Here is a 6,199-nt window from a genome sequence, read left to right as displayed (position 1 = left end):
ATGCAGGGTGGTGGCCCTGGGGTTTGGCTGTTTAGAAATTTAGGAGACAGGTGCACAGCTTGCATACAAGAGGGACCTGCAAAGCGGCCTGTAAAAAACGCAGGTTTTCTGATAAAAGGCTGAGCTTCCTCTGCCTGCCCTTGGTGCCTCCATCCCCGCTCCCTCAGTGCTTCTGCTGCTCTGTGCTCGATGGACTCACACCATTTCTGCTGGTGGAAGCATCCTGGGGACCAGGCAGGCCCTCTGAGCCCTGAACAAAGGGCAGGGTCCCTTCCTTTCTCCCATGCTGGGATCACACAAAGCCCTTGGGAGCTCAGAGTTCCCAGGAAGGGAACTGGGAGTCAAGGGGAGCCCCAGCAGCAGGCTCTTGTGCAAAGCTCTGCATTTTGGACCTTCTGACACAGAAATCATTTGGGAGTTTTGTGGCAAGAGCTCTGCTGCACACATGATGCATGTGGCAAGGACCACTGAAAGCAAGGTGCTGAGAAACGAAGCAGTTTCCCCATGCTTGGTGCCCTCTTTCCTACCACCACCAATTTGTGCAGTGAAGGTTTTACTTCCAGAACTGCGCATTTTTAATATTTTATTTATGTAATTTCTTCTGTCTATTAAGATGGATTTTAAATGCATTAACTGCAGCATTGTAACCTCAGACCTTTGGAGAAAAGGAACTACAATGAAGATTCTTGCCTCTTAATGTTCTGGGTTTCAGGCAAAAATTATGCTGTGAGATAGGAATTCTTAAAAGAGAACCACCATAGTTCCACTGAACAAGAAAATCCAGTTAGGAAGAAAATGTATTGGAAAACATCTATTTGCCCACAAAATAATGTAAAAATAATGAGTCCATATTCCTCTTTGATGTGTGTGGCACATGCTCCTTTAAGGAGAAATTCTGTATTTCAGAGATAGTGTGCATATCGTGGAATGAAACGGTTGTTATGGCAACAACTCTCAAAAGCAAGTACTTAACTGAGAAATGTGTTCCACATAGCCATAGAAAAATGAAAACATGAAAACAGAGACAGGAAGAATGGACAAACAGAAGCAGTATGAGACGACAAAGACATTTCGGATTTTCAAGCGCACAGAAATGCAGAGCTGAACCAGTCCTTGGACTTGTTTATTTATATTTTAATTTTCAGCCCAAGTTTAAAGATGCATCTTGGAAGGTTAAGTATGTCTTTATTTTGTGTTGATGATTCAATAATTAACAAGTGCCATATTGTTTTAGGCCACTCTTCTTGCTGTGGAGCCACAGGATGGGATGCAGTCAGGCTGGTGTTTGTTGCTGCTGTATTCAGACAGCCCTGGGCATGGGTAGCCTGCACCCCAGGCAGTGCATCCCTGGCATCCCAGCATCCCACCATGCAGCATCCCAGGATCTCCAGCATCCCAGAATTCCAGCATCCTCAGCATCCCAGCATCTCCAGCATCCCCAGCATCCCTTCATCCCAGCATCCTGGCATCCCAGCATCCTGGCATCCCAGCATTCCCAATATCCCAGCATCTCCAGCATTCCAGCATCTTCACATTCCCAACATCTCTACCATCCCTAGACTAGGTCACCTACAGAAGCAGAATACACCAGGTGTCCTGCTGCTCCTTTTTGCCTTTAAAAACAAGCATAGTAGCATTTGGGGGAGAGAGTGGAAAAGGCAGTGTGGGTGGGATCTCTGCTGTCCACCCAGCTTCTCTGCTCCAAGCAGAACCTTTATAAAGACACAGGAGCCAAAAAGCATCCTGAGGGAAAGGTGGAAAAGCCCAAATCATCGATGGCCCTTGGCATCACAGGTGTCTTCTGCCATCACACTCACACCATCTGGACAACGGACTATGCTACGGAGAAAACTCTCATGGTCCATCTGGAAAGAAACTCATTTCTGAGCCCAAATTTACCTATGGGTTGAACCTGGAACAAGCAAGCTAGGCATAAAATACTGTGGTCTGGTCTTGTTTAATTTTGGAATCCTTTTTGGTGCTTCATTTATGGCAGTCTGGACTCCCTGAGCAATGGCAATACCTTCTGACTTCATAGACTCCCAGTTTCATTAGCACACACTTTCTGCTGGAAGAGCCAGTCTGGTCCCAGGCAGCAGCCTGCAGCACTGCTTTCTGGGCTGGCAGCTCTTTGTGGCCTCCCTCTATCTGGACCCACATCCACTTGGTAACCGAGGTCCTTATTCCCAGAATCTCTACTCAAATAATAATTTCCTATCAGTCTGTGTATGCAGTATTTTGTTCAAACCCAGATAGATGAGCTCCTCTGCTGCTGACTGTTTTCTTATTACAATGATATTAAATTAGTCTAATGTGATCTACTTCTGATAAAACCTCCCTGTATTTTTTTCTTTCATTTTGTATTTGCCTCCACGTCATCCAAGGTCCACATCCTAACAAGGTTTTCTAGGACAAATGGGAGGGCCTAAAAACAGAAGGAGAACAGCACAGAAAAAAAAAATGTTTAAAAAACCTCTAGCATTTGAACTAACCCAAACTGGCTGTCCTGATTTCTGCACTGGTGCACGCTGCTTATCTGAGCACTTACAGAGATGACCGAAGGGTGGGCACCAACCGAGATTCAAAAGATAAACCACGGTGAAGCTTGACTTTCTGGGTCTGGATGATGCTGCTGAACTTTGCTTTGACTCTGGGTTCAGGTTTAGGAACAGGTTTGCTGCTGGTAGGTGGCAGCTTGGGCTTAATGGCACCGGGGGAGGGCACCTATGGCAGGAGGAGCAGCACAGAATGGAATACACTGGGATGGCAGCACAACTCCTCCACCCCTCCCTGACCACATCAGGCCACATTTCTGAAGGTGTAGATGGTTCACTTCTAGGGCAGGACTCACTGCAAGGCCTTTGCTCCTAGTTACTCATCCCTCTCCCTCTGTGCTTGGTGGGGTGAGGTGGCATCTTCAGAACATGACAGTCCCAAAATTGTGTCTTGGCCTCAGGGAAGGCTGCCATCCTGCTGGAGCACCCATTCCTCTCCATACATTCTCTACATCTCATCACTAACCCCAGACTCCATTTGGGTTATGGACGTAGGCTGGCTGGATGAGGGTTTATCCCATGCTGCATGTGTGGCGATGGAAGAGCAGAATTTTTCAACCTAACCCAATGATGGCAGCTCTGCTGAATCCTCCTTTGTAAATAAGTCACTTACATGTCCCAAAGGCAAAGCAAGAATTTGTAAATGAAAACTTTTTCAGATAAATCTTTTGTAGGATTTACAAACCTTCTGATCGGATTTGTAACTCCAGACACAGATTTGTATACTTGCTGGGAGATTTGAAGGATTTAAAAATCCATCTCTTGACTTGTGAAACAATCTAATGTTTTAGAAACCAGGTAGCTAAACCTAAGACTAAAAGCACACAGCACTTGGGGCTGAAGGTTTAGTGACAGGATTTATACATTAGAACCGAGAGATAATGTAACTCAGGTGTATTAAATCCTGATTTATTAACAAACTCAGAAGTAATGGCTTTACAAATAACTCCCAAGACATTTGAAAGAGCTTAACCCTTAGAGCACTAGCATTTGTCAGCCTGCCACCTCCACGAATGCCGAGCAATGTGTTTAAATATACTGGGGAAAATTCCACAGCTGCACTATAGTCTCTATCACTGGCGTTCCCCTTCCCAAAAGACTTGCAGCGTGTGAAAAACAGCATCTCTGAGTGCTGGGCACCTCTGGTGTGTTCCCTTGGGGCTTTTTTGCTCTCGTTCTGCTCAGCAACACCTCTGCTTGCCTGCTGGGACAAAGCGTGTCCCTGTGCCACCATTGAGGATGTGGTGATTGGGCCCAGGGATCTCTGCCTGGGGGGTGCTTTGGTGGGCTGAGATTCATTGGGAGAGGGCTGGGAGCATGTGGGGACCAAGGCATGCTGTCTTGGTTATTGAGGGCTCTGGAAAGGATGCTGGGCTCTCTGGGGATGCTCTCCCTGCGCCATCTCTCTCTCTCTCCTTGCCAGCAGTCTTCTTTTTTCCCCAGTTACCTCCTATTTAGACTACATGGCTTTGAGCTCCTCAAGGGATGGAGATGGGAGATCTCCATTTGGGATGGTGAAGTAGCATCTCCCCCAGCTGTTCAAGCACTCTGTGCTCTTGCTATCTTTCAGTCTCATGGCAACCACCAGAACTGATTTCTTCCTGGTGACAATTAATTCTGCAGTAACTTTACCTCTGCAAAGTGTTTCCAAACATAAAGGCTTTCACTGCAGAACCAACTCTTCTCCATTCGCGTTTATGCCAAAAGCACCAGCATAACAAAACAGCATTTCCACAGCAGTTGTAATTTTTAGATAGAGAAACCATAATTACCTGGAGGAGTCTGACAGGGCCGCTAATTCCCCTTTCCTCTTCCCTCTGGTGCCCTATTAGCTTTTGTTTAGCATAATTGAGTTCTCACAGCTGGCGTGCCCCAGCGAGCAGCGTGCCTTGGATCTCCCTGGGCACTTGATGAGCTCTGCGGGTATCTGAGCCCTCGTGCACACAGAGGAGCAATGCGTGCTTTCTGCTGGTGAAAGAGCTGGATGCTGTGCGTGTCCAAACGTGCTTGCAAACAAAATGGCCATTCACAACAGCGTGCTCCGTTATGGTGTAAAGAGCACTAGAAAACGATTGTGAAAATAATAGCTGCTTCATAATAAGAGAGCCAAGAGCAGCAGGAAGGGCTGGAGTGCTGCATGCAGAGAGCTGGAATGGGAAAGACACTTGACATCTCTCTTGGGTTCCCCTTGCACAAGCAATTAAGCATTTTAAGAAATGTAACTCTTATTCCCTTTGGTGAGCTCTTTGCTCTTCCTCCTATCTGGCTCTTCCTCAAACGGCTGCTCTTTATTTTTGGAATGCATTTCCCTCCTACTTTGATCGGGACTTGTTATTTGTGGTGTGGGAGCACCCAGAAGCCAGGCATGAGGTCACCCACATGAACCCTGCTCTGCCTGCAGCATCTCCCAAGAGGGATTCAATGGACTCAACAGCCCATGCTTCCATCAGCCTCATGGCTTAGGTGACCAGAAGGAGGGAAAGGGTTAAAACCAGAGTAATTAATATAAAAAGACTGTTCATTATTATAAGACGTCTGTGTATCATTAAATTTCATTTGAGCTTTAATTAGACTCTTTTTTTTTTTTCATATAAAAGTCTTTCTTGTGTCAATTAGTTGATTGACTATCATCTGGTTTCTGGGTTAGTGAAACCTGATCCGTTGTGAATGAATTTGTTTATCAGGGAAAAGGGACCAGGGGATGGAAAAAAAATTCAATTAAATGTCAATGTGTGGAGTGACAAGAAGCATTCGATAGGGCTTTTAGTTTAATTGCTTGTATTTCATTAAGAGATTTATTTATCAAGAGAATTCTTCAATTTCAAAAGATGCTGGACAATTTCTTGCTTGCTTCTGGCTTTTCAGGTGCTCCTGTGTTGTTCACAATATGTAGGGAACACTTTTTAATTAGAAAAAGTACTTAGTTGTGAGAAGTCCTAACGCTGTCACATCACTGACATGCAGTGAGAGCCTCTTGATCACATCCACGAGCAAATTGCTGGGGGCAGGGTGTGCACCCCTGCATGGTGAATGGCTCTCCTTGAGATTCTGCCCCTCCCTCGGCTGTTTCCCATGATCATGGTGTTAATCCTGAAAGTTTGGCGTGAGGAGAACCTCATCCATCTCCCAGCCCTGGGAACGTCTTGGAAGATCTGTTTTAAATCTTCTAAATGCTGTACGTCCCTTTGGAAAGGATGGTTTCCATTTGTGTTGTATTTGGATTCCAGCTCATCTCTTGCGGTTGACAAATAAAAATGGAACAGCTTTGGGTGGGAGCTGGCAGGCAGGCACCCTAGCAGTGCAGTGTGCTGGTACTGCCTGCAGTATGACACCCTCACAATGAAGTGCTGGGAGCACCAAAGTTTATTTGATAACTCTCGGTTTATTTCTAACCCAGCCTGAAAACCATGAGTACAAAAGCATGCAGTGAGGTCCTCCAGCCACTGCAGCTCTTCTTCTCGCGTGGACTTTGTGTTGTGGCCATCAGGGGTCTTTTTCCATGCATCTGTCACTGCACTGAGGACACAGATTCACTGTTGTAGATTGGTGGGGATGGATCCCAGAGTGGATGCTCTACTGGATGTAAAGCAGTGGGACCAGAGTACAGCCAGGACAGGTCTGTTCCCAGAAACTCGTTCTTTCTT

Source organism: Lagopus muta, chromosome 16 (assembly GCF_023343835.1).
Source record: "Lagopus muta isolate bLagMut1 chromosome 16, bLagMut1 primary, whole genome shotgun sequence".
Lineage (NCBI taxonomy): Eukaryota > Metazoa > Chordata > Aves > Galliformes > Phasianidae > Lagopus > Lagopus muta.
The sequence above is the reverse complement of the archived record's forward strand: the minus strand, read 5'-3'. Positions refer to the sequence as shown.